We start from the raw sequence: 22,698 nt of genomic DNA, 5'->3' as shown, positions 1-22,698 counted from the left end.
TAAAAATCATGCGCCCCATTTTTTAAAACCTCTGTCAGCTGGGAGGTCGCCATTTCCTTGTGAAGTCTGCCTCTCTCAAGGGGAAAAAGCAAGGGGACGCAGGAGGGGCGAAGTAACCCCCGGAAGAGGTGCTCTGCGCTTTCCTGGCTAAGGCATCCCTGTCGCCGGGCAGTCTCTTCCAATTCCTGTGGGGGCTGTTACTAACATAAGCAGTCGCTTCTCGGCCTCTTGGATAGAAGTGGGATCCTCGGTCTGGGATGTGGTGGGTGCGGCGCAGGAGGAGCTCCGTCGCCCGCCGCCCCCGTCCCTCGGATGTAGAGGCAGGTCGTTCGTGTGAACTCGAGCGAACCACTGGAGGCTGGCTGTTGTAGGTTCACTCCTTCAGGATGTGGGTTTCAGGGGGCGTTTTGATGTGATTTAATTCCGACAGTGAAACAATTGCTAGGGGCTGGCTGCCTTGCTGTTGGTTTTTCCCCTCCCGATGGCTTCGGTTGGTTTGGGTTGAGTTTGGGAGAGAACTTGTTTTATATCAACACTTCCTTCTGCACCCCGCGCTGTCGCCCGCGCAGCGTTCGGGGGTCGAGACGCCGGTGCCCCACCGGAACTGAGGCTCGGGGAGCTGAGCGGCCCCCGGTCCCCGGGGTTGAGCGGACCCAGTGGCCCGCAGGGGTCAGGGAATCCAGAGGATGGCGCACGCCCACGCCGGCAGACCCTCCCCGCCGGCTATTTGGCAGCCAGATGGGTGGGTTGCAGACTGTCCAACAAGTCCTTAATTACAGGACCAGACGCACAGTGCCCCTGACGGCCTTCTGCGCCCCCACGGCTCTAACCCCAGCCCAGGTCCCGGGTTTTCCCTTTGTGTGGCCTAGACTCTGCCAGCTGCAACCTAGGTGGGATCCTAAAGGAAGGAGGTGACAGGGCCTACGGAGGAGGATGCTCCAAGGCACAGGAGCTGAGAGACTAGAAAAAACGAATTCAGGAGATTCCAGGGGCGGAACTGAGGCCCCCTCAACTTCCCAAGCCAGCTTAGGCAGGAGACAGGCTGTGCGCACCTTCTGTTAAACCGACGTCGCCGAGGGGGAATAGGGACGGGGGCAAGGGAAGTGGCAGTTTGTGTCCCATGGGGCCTTCTGCCTCCCTAGACAAACACCCCAAACCCCCTTCCTCCAGGGTTACAGCGAACTCGTGGGACCGTGAAAACGTCCTTCCCAAATCCGGCGCCTGCAGACGCCCGGTTTCCTTGGCGCCTGTCGGCGTCTGCAGCCCCGAGCGTTGACCAGGGAGCCCGGGAGGCCAGACCTGCTCAACCCCGCAGCGTCCCCGCGACCGGACGCGCCGTCCAGCCCGTGACCGCTCCCCGCAGGGTGGAGGCTCGAGGCGCGTCCGGCGGGAGCCGTTCCTCCCGCCCCGCCGAGGGAGTTCCACCTCACCGTGCTCCAGGGGATCTGACGACCCCAGGGGGAGCGCGGAACTGAGGGTGGCTGAGGACCCAGACGATGGGGAGACGCAAGGTGGGCTGGGCGGGGGGGAGCAGAAAGGGCAGCGCCGCGAGCCTTCCGAGTTTGGCTCGGCAGCGGGAAGCCGAGGCCCCGCACCGAGGGGCCGGCCCGGGGGTGCCCCGCGTGGACGTGGGCGCTGCGAGTATGCGGGCCTGGGGACAGCTGTCTAGGAGGCCGGGCATCACGTTCTTTTCCTGAGAACTTTTGCGCTTTAACTTGACCGCGGCTCCGGCCTCGACATCCCATCCCCCCTTCTCTGCGGGCCCTCCAGCCCCCTCCGTCCGCCCACCACCCCGGACGCGCGGGGAGAGGCCGCCGGTGCGCGCCGGTCTAGCCTTATATCGGCGGAGGGCGGCGCCTGTACAGGGCCCGGCTCGGCGGCGCGGCCTTTGAAGTCGCGGCGGCTGCGGCTTTCATCCTTTCTTTTTTCCCTTGCAGGTCCCTTTGTGTGACTAAATTTGGCAAGAATATGGATCCCAGCCAGTCTTTCCACGTGTGCTCCCAGCTCCCAGCTGAGAAGGCCAAGGGTTCTCTTCCGGGTAAGGAGACAGGAGAAAGATCAAAGAGTTTGGGGAGCTGGATCTGAAATGTGAATTGAAAATAAAAATCAAGCCTGGACACAGTCCAGTTTTTAAAGCAAAACCAACCCTCCGCAGAGGCCATCTCGCCATGGCGCTCTTTCCCTCTGTTCCTCCTGCTCTTTCTTTTTTCTTCCCCGCAATCACTCTGGAGCACATGGGGGGAAAAAAGACAACATAGGGAAACACTTAGAGTCCCCAGATTTTGTTTTGCAGTAATTTTATTAGGAAAATATCTTGTTCATAATTACTGTTATGTGAAGCCGAATTTCTTTAGCCATAAATATTGTCTTATTACAGTATGCGTCTCACTTTCTGCTGTGGCCACATTTTGTGTGTGCTTACTTCTTGTACACCGTATCCCCCCCACTGCCCTCCCCACAGTAACAGTATGCTGTATAGTTTTCTTCCACAGAAATTAGAGTCTGAAAAGCCGATACTAATACCATTTTTAATCAGTGCACTCTCGTTCACAGTTGGTCTCTGTGATTTGAAGTCATCTTGTTGATGGGTCTGCTCATGTTTTTCAGGCAGGGATTCCTCAGAAATGTTTCTATGATGAAAACCTGTAAGGTTTCTCCTCTGATGCACTTCTTAAGTGATGTCTGTACAGAGCCGACTTTCCAATAGTGTGATGCAGAATCAGGCATCCTGACTGGAGCTAGCTGGCTTCTGCTGTGCCATCTCCTGTAATGGGTGATGTTAGATAGGCCATTTAACCTCTCATCAGACTTCATTTTCTCTGCAAATGGATGTATAGTATACTACCATTCGATGAGATAATGTGTGTGAATGTACGTGATAAGGTAAAATGTTGGTCCACTAAGCAAAGATGATTCTTTAAAAAGGATCTGTTGCCACGGAAGATAAACATGTATGTAGGGATGACATATATGTGGATTGAGTACTTCCAAGAACAGTGAGAATGCAGCAGGAGGAGGGTACAGAGAAGTGTGCAGGAGATGCTGGGGGCAGGGGGGAGGTGAATCTCACCAGAATCTGTATTTGAGAATAGGATGTGATTGCATATCTTAGGTGGAGGCAACCAAGTTTACAGTGTAGTAAAGTTCGCAACTTGGACTGTGAAATGACAGGTCAGGCGTAGCTCTCCTACAGTTACCTCAGTGTACTTCATGAGCAATTCTTCCCAACCTAAAGTAACCCCACCAATGGAGTCCTTTTCTGGGTTCAGTCACCCAGTATAAACATTTCAAAGTAACCTGTGTAGAGGCTGATGAATGTGTGGTTTGTGAAAGACTGTTTCTGTTTCCTTTGCCCTGGCCCAAGAATGCCAGGGTACAGAATCCTCTGAGATGCTCCATCTCATTCTGTGGCCTCCTCCAGCTAGCTTCTGAATACTGCTGTAAGGTATCCGTCGCAGTGTGGGTGGGCACTTAGGAAGCAATTTCTGTTTGTAACCAACCTTTCCCCAAATATCAGGGCTGGAAGTGGATCTAGTTCACTGGTCAGCATCAGCTTTTCCTTTCACTTTTCTTTACAGATACAGTCTGGCAGTCTTGGCCAGAGAAGGAATACGATTAAACCACTGAGAGCTGGATCTTGTCTCTGGGGGCAATGAAGATGCCCTAAAAACACTCAAGAGAAAGCTGGGCTGGATCTGGTTTTTTTGTTTTTTTGTTTCTTTGTTTGTTTGTTTGTTTTTGAAAGAAACCCTGAAGGAGACGTAGGTAAGAGATTTACTTCCTATTGTAACTATTCCTCATTGGAGATGGTGAGGCACATTTGCAATGTGCCCCATAGGAGGATCAGCCTTCACTGTATTCTGGGGCTCCCTGGGCTCTGTCAGCATTGGGCAAGCCCCTAATCCCTGGTTTGAGGCTAGAAGCCAAAGCTACAACCTTCTTGCCCAAAGGCAGTGGCAGAGCCAACTGAGCCACATGAAGATGAATGCAGCACAAGGTCCCGGGTCTCCTGGTCCGTCCAATTACTTGCAGCACAGATTTGTGTAAATCTCAGCTGCAGCGATTGCAGCCTTCCTTTGAAGTGTGTGATCTGTGCATCTTTGGTGCTCTGGGAAAGTGCCTGACTGACAGGATCTCCATCCAATGCCTGAAGACACATCGATATGGGCATAGCCTCTTAAGGAAGTGCACAGTTTTTCAGTGTGGGCTCCATCAAATACACAAATGAACCTGGATGGTCAGGATTGAACCTCCATTTTCTCAGAACGTGACTTTTGGAGAGGGGTCCCTGGTGGCTAATTTGCACTTATTTTCATTTGAAACTGGGTAACTGATTCAAATCTTCATTTACTTCTCAGAAAAGGAATTTGGCCTACCCAACATTTGGCCTTGAGAACATTTTCTTGTTTAAAGTGCTTCTGTCCAGTCTTTAAAAACAGACTCCCTGGCTTTTATCCTTACATCCTTACATACATACATACATACATACATACATACATACATACATACATAAAATATATTACTTTTATTTGTGTAAAATACCTTTTTTAGTTTTTTCCTTAATCCTGTCTTGCTTTTGCAGCTACACTTAAACTCTGAATGAACAGTTAGGACAGAGAATTCAGGAGGCCCAAGAAGCCAGGACTAACAGTTTAGGCTACAGAACTGTCATCTGGCTCAACTGAACACTTTTATTTGGCAAAATAAAGCTAATTACCTTATCTGAATTTACTTAAAGGCCCTGTAAACCCCCTCTGCCAATGATAGATCTTAAGCCCTCTTCCCTTAGGTTGAATTGGCAGAAAGCAAAGCACAGAGATTAATTACTCTTCTATCAGTTTTCCAGGATAACATTTAGATTGCTTTACTTTTCATTACAAGAACCAGAAGAACCTGGGTGAAACTCCGCTTTCCTATGGTAAACTGCCGCGCACACCTGTAAGAGGCTCCCAACTGATGATCTTAAGACTTTGCTCTTTTTTTAAATGTGTATGGGTGTATTGCCTGTGTGTGTGTGAGTGCACCCATGCCATGCAATGCTGCGGAGGTCAGAAGAGAGCTTCGGATTCCCCTGGAACGGGAGTTAAGGATGGTTTGTAGCCGCCATGTGGGTGCTGGGAATCAAACCCGGGTCCTCTGCAAGAGCAGTCAGTGCTCTCAAGCGCTGAGCCATCTCTCCAGCCCCCAGCCTTCACTCTTACAGGGTTCCATGCTTGTCCCCCAGTAGTCTGTAGTTCATGACAAAGCCTTCATTTCATGCTTAAACTTTTCCTATGTGAGGCTTCCACGTTGTCTGTGTTAACTAGTTTTTGACTGCAGGGGCACACAGAGCTCTTATCCTTCTCTTGGGGCCTCTGTATAGAAGCTCAGAGCCAGGCAAGTATTCCCAGGACTCACTTCCTGGCTTCACTCAGCCTTCTACTCAGATGGCACATACACGCACACACACACACACACACACACACGCACACACACACACACACGCACACACACACCGCTATCATTGCCTGGCATGTTTTTTGTACTCACTAACTTTCTTTCTTCCTGGAACATAAGTCCCACGAGGTGGCCTCTTTATTTTGCTGTGCTCCACTGCGTTCAATAACCCTTGGTACATAAAAAATAAACTAGAAAGGTGTGTGACAATGAATGAATGTAAAATTTGAACTCTAAATTCGTCATCTATAATACTTCCTTTAAGGAAGATTATGAATAATTGATGTAAAGGTATCCAGCACACAGGAGATATAAGCAGTAGGTAGTCACCATAACTACGTTTGTCTATGCCTGCACTGAAAATGGAAATGTAGTGCAAGTCACATAATGCAGTTTTAGACTAAACATCTAGAAAGTAATACATTGACTTTAATAATATAACTTTCAAACCAAATATCCAAAATATAGCTAGCCCCCTGTTTCTATTGGATATTGGTTACAAAGCCTGAGGGTCTGAAAGTTCGAGGACGTTCATGTCCTTGTGTAGAGTGCTTCCGAGTTTGCATGTAACCTGTGTACTCTCCCATATAATTCATTTAAAATTTTTATTAACATGCATTCACAGTAAAAGTCATGGGCTTCATCATGGCATGTCCTTTGAAGAATATCGTGTACTTGTAGCACACTCCACCCCATCACCGTCTGCTGTCCTCCCTACTCCGTCCTCTTCCCAAATAGTCTTCTTATCTAGAGTCAGACTTTGAAAGAAAATATGTGACATTTGTCTTTCTAAGCTTGGTTTGTTTTGCTTAATATTACATCCAATTCCATCCATTTTCCTACAAATGATATAACTTTGTCCTTCTTTGTGTCAGAATAAGCCTCCATTCTCCGTGTATGCCACATTTTCAATATCCAGTCATCAGAGGATATTTAAGATGGTTCCATATCTTGACTGCTGGGGATAGAGCCACAGTGAATACAGCAGGTATCTCTGCAATATTCTGATTCACACTCCTTCTAGTATATTCCCAGGAGGGCTATGGCTGGATCATAGGTAGATCTGTTTCCAGTAGTAGGTAGTTTAGTTTTTTTGAGGATCTAATTTATATTTCCACCAGCAGTGTTTAAGATACCATCTCCCCACAGATCCTTGCCAGCATTTGCTGCTGGGTTTTTTAAATTTTATTTTTTCCACTTAAAGATCACTATTCTGATTGGGGTGAGATAGAATCTCAGTGTAGTTTTTTATTTCAGTTGTTTTTAATTGATTCTTTGAGTATTTCATACAATGTATTTTGATCATATGCAGAACCTCTCCCTCATTTCCACTCTTACCTTAATATTCTCCCCCCATCAGACTTCAAGCCCTCTATTAATGTTTTAAAGGCCTATCAACTCTAACTTGTTTTTCTCAAATGCTCTTGAATGTGGGTTCATCCCCCGGAGCCTGGTTATCCTACCAGGTGTCACCCCCTGGAAGAAAACTGACTCTCCCTTTCCCAGCAGCTATCGATTGCAAATAGTTCATCAGCTCCAGCTGGGGCTTCTTGTCCACCTCCCCTGTTTTTGCTGGGTTTTTGTCTGACTTAGGCTTGCCCAGGCTCAGTGCATGCTGTCACAAGTGCTGTAGGCCCATATGTGCAAAGGCCCTGGTGTGTTCTGGAAAATATGTCATCCTTGTATTTATCCACTCCCTCTGACTCCTACAATCGTTCTGCCCCCTCTTCTGCAATGATTCCCAAGGCTTGGGGGGAGATGGTATGAGATGGGTGTTCCATTTAGTGCTGAGCAGTCCTCAGTCTCTTATTCTCTGCAAGCAGACCAGTTATAGGTCTCTGTGTTATCATTGTCGGTTGCTAGAATAACCTTCTCTGGTTGAGAGTTGAGAGATTTACTAACCTGTGAGTCAACAATAAGTCATAAGGAGTTGGTTTAATACTATGTCCATTTAACAGAATAGTAGGAGGTTTTCCCCTAGGACCTGTGGCCTGTCTAGCCATAGGTTCTTGACCCTGATAATAGTGCCAAGTATAGGGTACATCTTGTGAAGTGGGCTTTAAATCCAATTAGAACACGGTTGGTTACTCCCATAACATTCATGCCACCATTGTACCAGTGGGGATATCTTCCCAGGCTAGGCATTACTGTAGCTCACAGGGTTCATAGCTGGGTAAGGTTGATGATTAATTTTCTTCTCCAGTAGTGTGCATAGCACCTTCCGGGACTATGAAAGCTAGCCGGTAGAGATGAAACTTTGAGGCAGTATCAGCTTGATTTCTCCTTGTTTGTTCTAGGACTCATGTATGTAGTATCTTCAGCAATGGGGTCTTAGCATCAAGGTCTGGGATATAACAAAAGCAATATCAATAGTCAGCATTGCTGAGGGTCTATGGGACCCCTTGGTCAACAACTCCAAAAGAGGGGATCCATTCCTGGCATTGGTCTTTTTATTGTCTACCTGTGGTATCTGGTAGGGCATTGTCCCAACATTATATATGTCTCTCTCTCTCTCTCTCTCTCTGTGTGTGTGTGTGTTTTAAGAAGCTTCTATAGTAGTAGGTTTTCATATGGCCTATTCAGAAGGTCATCCTCTTACTCAAACCCATCCTCTACCCTGCCCTCCTATTCCCAAGTCCTTTCTATTTCATGACTCCACTCTTCCCTGGTATCACTGCATCCTGTTTCTCCTCACTTGAAGCCCCCCACATATAGCCCCTTACTAATTTCCTGACTGCTACGGATTTTCCAGTTGAAACACATACATATAAGGATTCAAAGCTAGCATCTACTTATGAGAGAGAACATACAATGTTTTTGTTTCTGGGTCTGGGTTGCCTCACTTATGATGATTGTTTCCAGTTCACTCATTTACCTATGAATTTAATAATATTTTTCTTAACAGGTGAAGATAATATTCCATTGTGTAAATGTATTACATTTTCATTCTCCATGTCGGTTGATGGACGTCTACATCGTTTCCATTTCCTGGGCATTGTAAATAGAGCAGCAATGCACATGGATGAGCAGTTATCTTTGTAACAGGATACAGAGTCCTTTGGGTATAGCCCAAGAGTGATATGGCTAGATCATGGGGTAGATATATTTCTAGTTTTTGAAGAATCTTTACACTGGTTTCCATCATGGCTGTACCAGTTTGCACTGCTACCAGTCGTGAATAAGTGTTCCCTTTACCCCACATCTTGCCTGCTTTGTCGTTGTTTGGTTTTTGGATCTTCCCATTCTGACTGGGGTAAAATGAATTCTCAAAGTAGTTTAATTGTATTTCCAAGATGGCTAAAGATGTTGAATATTAAAAAAAAAATATTGCTTTAAATCTCTATGAGATGGAGGCCAGCCTGGTCCATATAGTGAGTTCCAGGCTTGTTGGGGCTGTAGGGAGGGAGACCCTGTCTCAAACAAAACAAAACAAAACAAAACAAACAAAACAAAAATGTTCTGCATGGTTGCATAAGCCTTTAATCCTAGCATTTGGAATGCACAGGCAGGTAGACATCCTTGAAATTGAGGCCAGCCTGGTCTACATATCAAGTTCCAGGCCAGCTTGGACTAGAGAGAGACTGTATCTCAAAAATAAATAAGTAGGGGACCGGAGAGATGACTCAGCGGTTAAGAGCACTGGCTGCTCTTGCACAGGACCCAGCACCCACGTGGCTGCTAACAACCATCTGTAACTCCAGTTCCAGGGGAATCCGATGCCCCCTCCTGACCTCCATGGGCATTGAACAACATGGGTGCACTTATATATATGCAGTCAATACACTCATACGTATAAAATAAAAATAACGAAATATTAATAAATAAATGGAATAAATATTTCTCAGCCATTTGCATTTCATCTTTTTATGTTGAAATTTTAATTGAATTTTTGTGCATTTCATACATCTTGAACATATTTAGACCCTGTCTTCTCTCTCTACCCCTGCATTCTGTCATATAAAAGTTTGTGTCCTGAAATGTCCCTTGGTGTGAGTCTACCCATTGGAGCCTGGTCAGCCTATCTTGCATCACTCCCTTAAAGAAGACCAGCTCGCCCTCACCCAGCAGTGATCAGTTGTCAACAGTTCCTCAGCTGAGGTTGGGGCTACTTCCCCATTTCCCCACTTCTATTGCTGTTGTTTTTTCTGGTTTGAGTTTGCATGGGCCTTGTGCATACTGTTACCACTGTCGTATAAGCAAGTTCCCTTGTGGTCATCCACCATGACAGGCTCTTACAATCTTTCCACCCTCCTCTTCTTCAATGATCCCTAAGCTCTGGGTGGCAGAGATTTAATATAGGAGTCCTGTCCAAGGATATGGACTCTGTAGTCTTTTTATTATGTACATTTAGGCCAGTTGTGGCTTTCTGTGTTAATCACCATCTGTTGCATGAAGAAGCTTTGCTGTTGAGAGTTGAGAGATCTACTAATAGTCTCTATACCCCCTGTTCCACTACATTTTCTCTTTCCTGCTCTTTGTTTGACCCGCCCTCACTCTCCCAGGGTCTCTCAGGGTCTCATGCTCCTGACGCAGGTGGACAAACTGGCATAATACCTTTTTTTTGCGCAGCAGGAACTGTACTTACTGAACCATCTCCCTGACTCCTATAAGGACTTTTTGTTTGGTCTTTTTTTGAGATGGCCTCCTTGTAGCCCTAGCTGTCCTGAAACTGACTATGTAAACCAGGCTGGCTTAGAACTCACAAAGATCTGCCTGCCTCTGCCTCCCAAGTACTGGGATTAAAGGTGTGTGCCACCATTTATCTTGGGTTTTATCGTGGTTTATATGATAGGGAGGGAGGATTTACAAAGAGACTTAGGCATTCCAGCCCCACCCACGGTTTCCATTAGCTTTTGCCCACCATCTGTGGATGCCCCTTCTAGCTTCCACGCCTGCAGGACACCTCTGCCATTGGCCCCAGATCCTCTTCCTGTCCAATCTCACCATGGCTAGCTCTGCTGTGACTAGGCTCCACCCTCCTTCCCAGGGTGCCCTGCACTCGCTCAGGCTTTTTGGAGGAATAAGTGGTTTCCAGGCTACATCCACTATGTTCCCTGAGCCTTATGTTTAGAGGTTGCATTATAGATGTGTCGCCTACGACTGTGCATTTTACAGATACTTATTCTCTACGTTTAACCAATTGTGGAACTCTGTAATAGTCTGTATCTGTTGCAAAAAGAAGCTTCTTTGATGAGTGATGCATTTCATCTTTTGAGAAGTCTGTTTAGTTCCTTGCCTCCATTTTTAATTGGGTTGTTTTCTTGATGTTTAGTTTTTGGAGTTCTTTGTATATTCTAGATACTAACCTTCTGTAAGATATAACTGGTAAAGGCTTTTATCATTCTGTAGACTGCCTCTTCACCTGAATGACAGTGTCCTTTGCTGTACAGAAGACTTGTTGTTGTGAGATCTTATTTGCCAATTGTTGTTGTACTGCTTGTGCTACCAGGATTTTGTTAAGAAAGTCCTTTACTGCACCCCTACTTTCTCCTTTATCAGATTCAGTGTATCAGGTCTTATGTTGAGGTCCTTGATCCATTTGGACTTGAGTTTTAGGTAGGATGAGAGTCAGAATCTATTTTCATTTTTCTATATGTAGCTATCTAGTTTGATCAACACTATTTGTTGAATATGTCCCCTTTCTCCAATGTGTGCCTTTAGCCCCTTTATCCAAAATCAGATGACTGTAACTGTGTGGACTTATATATGGGCCCTCCATTCTATTCTGTTGATCTATGTGTCTGTTTTTATGCCAGCGCCATGCTGTTTTTATTACTATAGTTCTGTAGTATAATTTGAAATTGGGATGGTGATACTTCCAGCTTTTTTCTTTTATTGTTCAGTATTGTTTTTGCTAAAGAGAGAGAGAGAGAGAAAGAGAGAGATTGACCTTATGAAATTTGAGATTATTTTTTCAATTTCTGTGAATAACTGTGTTGGAATTTTAATGGGCATTGTGTTGAATCTCTAGGTTGCTTTTGGTAGAGTGGCCATTTTCACAATACTAACCCTACCATTCCATGAGCATGGGAGGGCTTTCCATCTTCTGGTATCTTCTTCAATTTCTTTCTTCAATGTCTTAAAGTTTTTATTATACAAGTCTTTCATTTCCTTGTTTATATTATTCATATATACATTTGAGGCTACTGTGAATGGGATCATATCCCCAGTTTCTTACTCAGTATGTTTGTTGTTGGTACAGAGGAAGGCTACTGATTTTGTGCCAACTTTGGATTCTGCTACTTTGCTGAATGTGTTTATCTAGGAGTTTCCTGGTTGGGTCTTTAGGGTCTGTCATGTATAGAATGATATCATCTGCAAATAAGGATACTTTGACTTCTTCCTTTATGATTTGTGTCACTTTTTTATTTATCTAGATGAAACTTGAAGCACTGTGTTGAACAGGAATGGAGAGAGTGAACACCCTTGTCTCAGTCCTGATTTTAGTGGAAATGCTTTTTTTTCTCCATTTAGTAGGTTATTGGCTGTGGGCTTGCTGTATATTGCCTTTATTATGTTGGGGTATGTCCACTGTATCCCTATATTCTCCGTGACTTTTATCATGAAGGGATGTTGAACTCTATCAAAGGTCTTTTCTGCATCTAATGAAATGATCTTATGGTTTTACATTTATTGATTTACCTGTGTTCAACCATCACTGCATTTCTAAAATGACAATGACTTAGTCATGTTGGATAATCTTATTATGAACTCTTGCATTTGGGTTACAAATATTTTATTCATATAAAATATATGGCCAGGCTGATCTCAGTCTCACAAAGATCTGCCTACCTCTTCCTCCTAAGTATTGGGATTAAAGGTATGTGCCACCATGCCTGACTTACTGAGAATTTTTGGGTCTATGTTCATCAGAGAGGTTGGCCTCTAATTTTCTTCTTTTGTTGAATCTTTTGTTGTCTGGTTTTGGTGTCAGGGTAATACTGGCATCATAAAAATAATTTGAAAGTGTTCTTTCCTTGTCTGTCTTATGGAATAACTTAAGGATTATTGGTATTACTCTTTGAGTATTATTGAGGAGTATTGGTATTAGTTCTTCTAAGGTCTAGTAGAATTCTGTGCTATATCCATCTTGTCCTGGACTTCTTTTTTCAGTTGGGAGATTTTTGATGACTGCTTCTATCTCATTGGGCATTATGGGTCTATTTAAATTGTTTATTCCATCTTGGTTTAATTTTGGTAGGCTGTATGTATCCAGAAGTTCATCCATTTAGAGTTTCTAGTGTATTGAAATACAGGTTTTTAAAGTTGCTCTAAGGATTTTCTGAACTTCCCTTATATCTGTTGTAATGGTTCCCTTTTCACCTCTATTTTATCAGTTTGTTCTTCCTTCTCTCTCTTCTGGTAAATCTGGCTAAAGTTTTGTCAATCTCGTCAGTCTTCTCAAGGACCAAATTTTTGTTTCATTGATTTCCTTTTTATTGCTTTTTTGTTTGTTTCTGTTTAATTAATTTCAGCCCCGATTTTGATTATCTCTTCCTTTTTGCATGTTGTTTGTTCCTGTTTTTCCAAGGCCTTCCTGTGTATCATTGTTATTACTATGAGATCTTTCCAGTTTTTTGATGTGGGCACATAGTGGTATGAATGTTCCTTTTAGGACCACCTTTATTGTGTCCCATAGATTTTGATATGTTGTATTTTCATTTTCTTTAAAAACATTTTTTCATCTATTTGGTTTTTTTTGTTGTTGTTTTTATTTTTTATTTTTATCTTTTGAGACAAAGTCTCCTTATAGCCCCAGTTGGCCCTGTAGACCAAGCTGTCCTTGAACTCATAGAGATCCACCTGCCTCTGCCTCCTAAGTGCTGGGACTAAAGATGTGCACCACCATGCCTGGTTCATTTATTTGTGTTTTATGTGTATGATTGTTTTGCCTGCAGTTATATATGTGTACCACATTTATGTGGAGGCCAGAAGAATACCCGTGGAGGCCAGAAGAAAGCACTGGATCCCCTGGAGCTGGAGTTAGAGATGGTTGTTACCCACCATGTGGGTGCTGAGAACCAAACCTGGGTCCGCTCCAAGAAAAGCAAGTGCTTTTAACCTCTGAGCCATTTTTTCAGCCTCTTGGGTTTTCATTTTCCTTTAATCATAGGAATTATTAAAATTTCCTTCTGCTTTCTTCCTTGACCCAGTTTCCGTTCAGTAGTGTGTTGCTGAGCTTCTATGAGTGTGTGCACTCTACAATTCTTTTGCTGATGTACAGCTTTATTCCCCTTTATAGTCAGATAGAATGCAGGGTGTTATTTCAGTTTTCCTAAATTTGTTGAGCGATGTTTTGTGCCCTAAATTTGGGATTTAGGTCCATTTGATTTATGAAGTCATTTAACTTAAGGGCTTCTTTATTCAGTTTTTGTCTAGGTAACTTGTTTATTGATTAGAGTGGACTATTGAAGATACCCACTATCACTGTGATGAAGTCAAGCATTGATTTTCGATTTAAAATTGTTTGGGTGTGCTTGTGTTTGGTGCATATATGTTTAGGTTTGTAATGTATTCTTGATGGATATTTCCTTTAATGAATATGAAATGTCCTTCCCTAACTCTTCTGACTAATTTTAGTTTGAAGCCTGTTTTGTCAGATATTAGAATAGCTACACCTGCTTGTTTCTTAGTTCTATTTCTTGGAATTCTTTCTCCTATCTTTTTACCCTAAGGTGGTGTCCAGTGCTGATGGTGAGGTATGTTTCTTGAAGGCAGCAAAAAGATGGATCCTGTTTTTTAATGAAATCTGTTAGTCCATGTCTTTTTACTGGGGAACTGAGACTGTTAATATTGAGGGTTATTACTGAATAGTGCTTATTGGTTTCTGCTATGTTGTGGTGGTGGTTTCTTCTCACACATCTTCTTGGTAATGTCTAGAATTGTTCATTTATTTCTTGTGTCCTCTTGAATGTGTTTAATCACTTCAGACAGAAGTATTCTTTCTAGTATGTTCTATAGAATTGGCTTAGTGAGCATAAATTCCCTAAATCTGTTTTTATCACAGAAAAATTTTTTTCTTTTTAAATTTTTTTACCTTCCCAGAATGTGATTTTTATCTCTAGAAGTTCAATTAGGTGTTTTACATTTTCCATAGGACACAGATGAAGGCACAATGGGACTGTAGAAATAATAGAAAATTGGTGGAAAACCTCTTGGTGCTTGGAAATGAGAAAGGTCCAACATCAGGCATGGGTGCCCAGGACCACATGTGGAGTTAAGATCACAGCTGTCCATCAAGGGAGGTGGGAAGTCCATTCTTGAAAATCAGTCCTCCCAAGACTAGAATCTGCCAATGCCAGAAACTTCCCCTTTCCCCAGCATAAGGCCAACACAGAGGGAAAAGCCACTGCCATATACAACCTGGGACCTCAAGGGAAGACTTTATGGGAACCTTAGCCTCTCAGAGAAGACCGAAACTGCTGCCCAACATCGGGAAGTCCTCTATCCTCCAGTCTGCTCCACCATCAGCCTACCACCAGAGGAATGTGGAACCATGGCTAACATTGGGGACCATAGTTTGGGTTCAGGGGAGGGAACCACAGCTCCAGCTCATGTGATGGGACCACAGTTGTGGTTTATAAGAGAGGATCACAGCTCTAGGTTCACAGGAGGGGATTCTTTCTCTTTTGATTGCAACTGATAGTTTTGCTGAGTATAGTAGTTTGAGCTGGTGTCTGTTCTCTTTTATGACTTGTAGGATATCAGTCCAAGCCCTTCTGATTTTCATAGTAGCCACTGAAAAACCAGGTGTTATTTTAATGGGCTTGCTGTTATACTTGACTTGATCATTCTCTTTTGTAGCTTTCAGTATCTTTTGTTCTGTACATTTACTGTTTTGACAGTTCTATGATGTGGAGAGTTTCTTTTCTGTTCCTGTCTACTTGGTGCTCTGTGTGCTTCTTGTACCTTGGTAGTTGTTTCTTCCCTTAGATTTAGAAATTTTTCTTATATGATTTTTTTCTGAAAATATTTTCTGTGCCTTTGACTTGGGTCTCTTCTCCTTCTTCTGTATCTGTGATTCATATGTTTGGTCTTTTTACAGTGTCCCAGAGGTCCTGCATGTTCTTTTCCTGTCTTACTTTCAATCTAGCATTTTCTTTGACTAAATGTTCTATTTCTTCTGCCTCATCTTTGACATCTGGTATTCTCTTTCACTTGATCCAGTCTGTCAGTGGGGCTCTCCTATGAGCTTCTTATCCTGCTTCCTTGTGGAAGACAGGCTTGAGCCTAGGGTGAAAGTCTTATTTACAGCCATACAGCAGGCCTGAGGCAACGACCCGACCACTGGAGCCACAAGGAACGCCTTGTGACATTTGCTCCCATTGGCAGATCATGAGGCTGATTCCTAGAGCTCACCACTCCCTAATCACCACCCTTGGAATTCCAAATTGCAACACTTAGATATTGCAACAGTCAGGGTCACGTGGTTTCTAGGAATCCAGGCTCTGTAATCTGAAACCCAATATGCTAATGAGGCATCCTACCCGCTATTCTGTGATAGGATATTAAGTCTGTTATCCTAATAAGGTATCCTACTTGCTGTGCTGTGATAGGACCACCACCCTTATATAAGCTTGTGCTTTCCTGCAATAAAGTAGACTTGTGGCCCTGAACCTGGTCTCCTGTGTCTGAATGTGCCTCCGCTGACACAGTCTCCTCACCAGCCCTGAGGTCCAGGACTGGGCAGAAGTGGTGACGACAGGAGGCAGCACAGGGCAAGCAGAAGAGCTGCCTCAGCACTGGGTGAGCAGAAGAGCGACCTCAGCCCAGGGCAGGCAGAAGAGCGGCCTCAGCCCAGGGCGAGTAGAGGAGCAGCCTCGATGCCTGTGAGAATGAAGGAGTGGCACCCATGAGAACGGAGGAGCGGCCACCACTGGCGGTGACCGCACTTCCTAACTCCATTTCAAGTGTTGTTTCGCTTTGGCTTTTCTTCAGAGATTCTATTTATTGAATTCTAATTTTATGTCTTGAATTATTTTGCTTATTTCATTCAGCTGTTTTGTATGTATTTAAAAATATTTTATTTATTACTTTTATTTTATATGTATGAGTGTATTGCCTGCATGTAGGTAGGTGTACCTGTGCTGTGCAGTGACCCCAGAAGCCAGAAGAGGACAGATTCCCCTGGAGTTACAGACGGTTGTTAGCTGCCATGTGGGTCCTCTGGAAGAGCAGTCAGCACTCTTAACTGAGCCATCTCTCCAGCCCAGTGTTTTGTGTTTCTGAAGTCTTCATTTAATCTTTTTTTCATATTCTCTTTGAGTTCCTTGAACATATCTGTAATTGCTATTTTGAAATCATTGTCTTGTGTGTTAGCTAGGTTGCCTTTCTTAGGAAACATTATGATGGGGGTGTTGCTAATTTCTGGAAGAGACATACTGTCTTGGTTATTTTTGCTGTTTGTATTTTTTTATATTATATATATATTATATATATATATTTTTTATGTGTATGAGTGTTTTGCCTGCATGTATGTAAGTGCACCACATACATGCAATGCCTACAAAGGCCAGAAGAGGGATCCCCTGGAACTGGAGTCATGGACGTTTGTCAGCCACAGTGTGGGTTCTGGGAACCAAACGCAGGTTCTCTGGAAGAGCAGTTTCTTGGTATGGATAGCTGATCTCACCTTTGTAGAGTCAATATTTTACTTTTTGTTTGCTCTTTCCCTGACTTGTCAGGTTGTGGCCCAGCCCAGTGGTGCTTGGTGTTCAGCCTTGTGGCCCTTCTGTGTTGATGTGTGAATGAGGTGTAAGAAATAGTCTCAGTTCAGCTAGGGATAGCTGCAACTTTTGAGCCTGAGGTTTCAGGACAGGCTGTATGTGGTCTCAGAATGGCAGGGTGGCTGCTAGATGAGCTCGTAGGTGGACAGGTTGGTATTGATTCTTGATTGCGTGGATGGGATGGTTCCAGTTCATTGGTGACCAAGAAAATGTGCAAATGTATTTCTTGAGTAGGTCTGTCTAGGCTAATGCATTGGTTGCACAATACCAGCTGTGCCTGGGCATGTAGGGGTGACTGCAAGAACAGGTAAAGTTTTGTAGAGCTGACCAAGCTGGACTGTGCAAAGGTGGTGTGACTTGACTAGGCCTTGGAGCTAGGATGGCAGACAGGAAATGCTGGAGTTGAATTCACTGGAGTGGCAGGTTGATGAGGAGTGGGGGTGAAAAGGTAATCTGAGCTAGGCCTGGGAGGGTGGGATGGTAGACAAGGAATGCTAGGGTTGTGGAACTCACCAGAGTGGCGGGTGCATGTGGTGCATGACCTGAGCTAGGCCTGGGAGATAAGACAGCAGATAGGGAATGTTCCACCATGTAGTTTTGATTTGCATCCTGATGGATAAAGATATTGAACATTTTTTTTATATACTTATTTGCCATTTGTACTTCATTTTTGAAAGCTGTCCATTCAGTTCATTTTCTTCATTACTGGTTAGATAATCTGAGATTTGTTCACTGTTTAATTTTTTGAGTTCTTTGTATGTTCTGGCTATTAATCCCCTGTGAGATGTGTACATCTGGCAGAGGTTTCCTTTCATTCTGTGTGCTGTCTCTTCACTCAGCTGACTGTCTTTGGCTGTGGAGAAGCTGCTCAATTTTATGTCTTCCCATTTTTCATCTCTTACTATTGGTTCCTGAGCTGTGAGAATCCTTTTCAAGAAGTCCTTACCAATGCCTAAGTCTTGAAGTATCTTCTCTGTATTTCCCCTGAGCAGTTTCAGAGTCAGGTCTCACATTTTTAATTGATTTTTTAATAGCATGAGAATAGGATATAGTTTTATTCATCTACAAGTGGATATCCAATTATCCAGCACCAGTTATTGAAGACTTTTTCCCAATGTATGTTTTGAACAGTTTTGTCAAGAATCAGATAACTGGGGCTGGAGAGATGGCAGTTATGGGTGTTTACTGATCTTTCAAAGGACCTGGGTTTGGTTCCCAGCACCCACATGGTGGCTTAGACACTCTCTCTGATCTCCCTAGTACATTATACATACATATATGCAGGCAAAAAATGTACGCATAGATTAAATCATTTAAAAAAGAATCAATTAGCTGTAGCTGTATGTATTTGTGGGTCTTCTCTACCATTGGTCTGTCTCTGTTTTTCTGTTACTGTAGCTCTCTAGCATGATTTGAGATCGGGTATTGTGATGCATTGCTCTTTTTGCTCAGGATTGCTTTGCTATTCAGGGTCTCCTGCACTTCTGTGATATTTTTAGGATTTTTTTTTCAATTTCTCTGAAGACTGTCACTGGAAATTTTTATGGGAACTGCATTGAATCTGTAGATCACTTTCAGTATCATAGCCATTTTCTACAATGTTAGTCTGCCAGTCCATGAATGGGAGATCTTTCTATCATCTGTCATTTCAATTCTTTCTTCTGGGTTTAAAAGCTTTATAGAGTTTTTTTTTTTTTAATTTTCTTTGTTAGGGTTATTCTTAGGCATTGTTTTTCAGATTATTGTGAATGGAACTTATTTTTTGATTTTTCAGTGTTATTTGTGTTAGCGTATAGAAAAGCTGCTAATTTTTATATATTGACTTTGTATTATACTTTGCTGAAAATGTTTATCAGATCTAAGGGCTTTCTGGTGGAGCCTTTCAGGTCTTTAAATATAGGATCAGATGGTCTTATCTGATCATTTCACTTCTTTGCTACTTGCATCCTTTGTATTTATTTCTCTTCCCTTATGATGTAGCTAAGACTTCAAGGGCTATTTTAAACAAATGGTGAGTGTGCACACCTTTGTGTCACTCCGGACTTAAAGGAAATGCTTTCCAGGCTCCTCATCTAGTACAACATTGGCTGTACATTCACTGTAGATAGCCTTCATTATGTTAAGGTGCCTTCCTTTCTTCCTAGTTTCTTTAGGGCTTTTATCATGAACGGATGTTGAACTTTACCATCTACCTCACCTACTTGTTAAAATCATGTGATTTCTGTCCCTGACTCAATATATGAACTGTATTAACACATTGACTTAAGTACATTGAACCACCCTTGAATCCCAGAATGAAGCCAACTTGGTTACTCCCATGCCCTTTAAATCAGCTTTATATTGCTTATAACATGTAGCAGGATATAATTGCTATATAAATAGCTGTTATATTGTATTATTTAGGGAGTAATAAGAAAACAAGTCTGTACATATTCAAGACAAACACAATTTAAAAATATTTCCATCTATTATTGGTTGAATGCTTGGCTATGCAGCCCATGGATACAGATGGTGGACTGTATTATCATTTTAAGTGATTATTATAAAACCTTACTAATGAAAGATTTTACATTTTTTATTATGTCTTTGAAATCTGGTTCATTGTTTACTTATACAACCTCATGTTGGACTGGCTCCATTTTGAGGGCTTTGTAGCATGTACCTTAGCTCTCAAGCACACTGAGAAGAGCTGCCCGCCAGTCAACCCTTTAATGACAGGTTTTTTTGTTGATTCATCTGTGTATTCATCCATAGCACTTTTCACAATTCCTTCAAAACAGTTGATGATCAAAGACGTGTTAAAGAATATTATTACAATATATACTTTAGAAAATTGTGTGACTGTATGTATGAGTGCAGGACCCATGTGCCGTGGTTCGTGTGGAGAGGTCAGAGGACAGTTTTGGGAGTCATTTCTCATCTTCTATCTTATGGAGGTGGGGTCTGTCTTGCTTCCAAGGCTACACTGGGTATTCCAGGCTAGCTGGCCTGAGAGTTTCTGGATGGCTGTCCTATCTCTGCCTCCCATCTTGTGTAGGGAGGAGTTCTGGCCTTGTAAATGCACGTTACTGTGTCTCACTTCCTGTGTGTTCTGGGAATGGAACTCAAGTTGTTGGTCTTGGACTTGCACCTGCTGAGCCACCTCCCTGCCCCTAATGTATTCTGTTTTGTTTTGAAACAAGATCTCACTGTGTAGCTCTGGCTGGCTGACCTGGAACTCAATTATGTAGACCACACTGACTTTGAACTCACAGTGATCTGCTTGCCTCTGCTTCCTGAGAGCTGGAATTAAAGGTGTGCCTCACCAGCCCCGGCTCCAATGTGTTCTTTTTTTTTAAGATTTATTTATTTTTATTTTATGTGCATGAGTGTTTGGCTGCATATAGGCGTGTGCGCCATGTGCATGCCTGGTACCCGAGGCCAGAAGAATGTGTTAGATCCCTTGGAACTGGAGTTGCAGGTGATTGTGAGCTGCCATTTAGGTGCTAGGATTCGAACCCAGATCCTCTGGAAGAGCAACAAGTACTTTTGTTGCTCCAAGCCCTCCAGTGTTTCTTACGTACTGTTTTTCATGACCTTCTACTTCGTTAGATGGCAGAATATATTTTTGTGAACTAGATCAAGATTGCAATAATCTTTTATATTTTCTTATGTAATCCAGGCCGCCTCTTGCCTCAGCACTACAAGTCCTGATGTGCACCACCATGCCCAGCTTTTGTAATAATCATTTAAAAGTATTATAACAGTACTGTACTCATGAAAGATGTACATTTAATATTTGTGGTCCTGTGTGTTGCTAAATTGAGTATTTTTTCTACATTCTAAATAATAGACTTACCATTGTATATAACTGGAAGATTTTCTGTATTATGTATTCTAGGATTACATTCTTCTGTCCTATAAAACTGCCAAACTTGGGGGCTGGAGAGATGACTCAGCGATTAAGAACACTGTTCTTACAGAAGACCCGGGTTCAAATCCCAGCACCCACACGGCAGCTAAGAACTATCCGTAACTCCAGTCCCAGGGGATCCAACAGCCTCTTCTGACCTCCGCAGGCACTGCACGACACCAGTGCACTTACCTACATGCAGGAAACACACGCATACACATAAAATAAAAATAATAAATAAAATATTTTAAAAAACCTGCCAGACTCACAGCTTTCAGAATCATTCCTGATCAGAGGCTCTCAGGAAATCTATAATGTAGAGGATGCCTGTTCCTTCTGCAGAGGTTCACGTTCAGCTGTACTTTCTCAGCTGAGTCTTGGTATGTATGGGTTGGGCAGTGAATCTACTCTGGCCTGGGTCTGGAGTTTTCAGCAGAATACCTTACTAAAGCACTATCCTTAGATTTAGGCAAATGCTTTATAGATATGAAACTCATTTTCCCCATTTCAGAGATTTAAACTCTCATGAACTACGAGGATGAAGGCAGGCAAAAGAAAGCAGGGTCATTTCCTGGAAGAGACAGATAAAGACTTCTGGTATGCTAGGTGTGCACCCATAATCCCGGCACTTGAGAGGCCGAGGCAGGAGGGTTGTGAGTTTGTGGGCTGCATAGGCTGTATACCGTAACCATGTTTGAAAAAGGAAAAAAAGAGAAGACTCTTCTAAGGCCTCGATGTGCTTTTACAGCAGGGAACTATGCACGTGTATATGTCATTCCTTACTGTGACTTTTAAAATGACCTGTAAGGGCCAAAGAGATGGTTCATCAGGTAAAAGTGCTTGCTTCGAAGCCTAATGACCTGACCTGAGTTCAAGCCCCAGAACCCATTTAAAGGAGAGAGAGAGAGAGAGAGAGAGAGAGAGAGAGAGAGAGAGAGAGAGAATAATAAGTTTAAAATGGCCTATAGATTCTTTCATAAGAAATATAGAAGTTTGGGCTTGGTAGACAGCTCAGCAATGGATGGGGTGAAGATAAGGCGGATCCCTGTGGCTTCCTGGGCAGCCGAACTAAACTGATCGGTGAGCTCTAGGGGTATGAAAGATCCTGATTCAAAAATTAAGGTGAAGAGTGATTGATGAAGACATTCTGATGTCAATCTCTGTTCTCTTTGTGTGTACTCAAAGATGTTCATAGAAATGTAGCTTGTAACTTTGAAATGTCTACCTGTTCAAATTATACACAGATTTACTAAATAAATTCTTATATAGCCTCTTGGTGAAACACTATGCAATTATGAAAATGATAGTATGGGCTGGCAAGATGGCTCAGTGGATCCAAGACATTTGCTGTCAAGCCTGATAACCTGAGTTCAATCCCTGACTCCTGCAAGTTGTACCCTGACATCACATGCATGTTATGGTATACACACACACACACACACACACACACACAGAGATTTATACAGACACATACACAGACAATAAATGAATAAATCAATGAATAAAATGATGTATGATTATTTTTATACATACGAAAAATGTTAAGTGAGAAAAGATAGTTATTAGATAAGAGCACAGTCATGCCTCGTTTTAAAAATTCTGTCTACATATTTCTTGTTAGCATGTGGACTCTATATGCGAGCT

General features: G+C 43.0%; 1 long non-coding RNA gene across 1 annotated transcript; it reads left to right on the top strand.

The window, feature by feature from the left end:
* The first annotated feature begins 1,919 nt into the window (after positions 1-1,919).
* LOC115072149 lies at positions 1,920-21,173 on the top strand. Its single transcript, XR_003851214.1, has 3 exons — positions 1,920-2,038; positions 3,579-3,765; positions 21,043-21,173. It is a non-coding gene; the product is annotated as an uncharacterized LOC115072149 (long non-coding RNA).
* The last annotated feature ends 1,525 nt before the right edge of the window (positions 21,174-22,698 follow it).

The sequence above is a fragment of the Nannospalax galili genome, unplaced genomic scaffold, assembly GCF_000622305.1.
Source record: "Nannospalax galili isolate Female #2095 unplaced genomic scaffold, S.galili_v1.0 scaffold571, whole genome shotgun sequence".
In the NCBI taxonomy this organism is placed as follows: domain Eukaryota; kingdom Metazoa; phylum Chordata; class Mammalia; order Rodentia; family Spalacidae; genus Nannospalax; species Nannospalax galili.
Note: the sequence above shows the minus strand (reverse complement) of the source record. Positions and strands in the feature narration are given on the sequence as shown.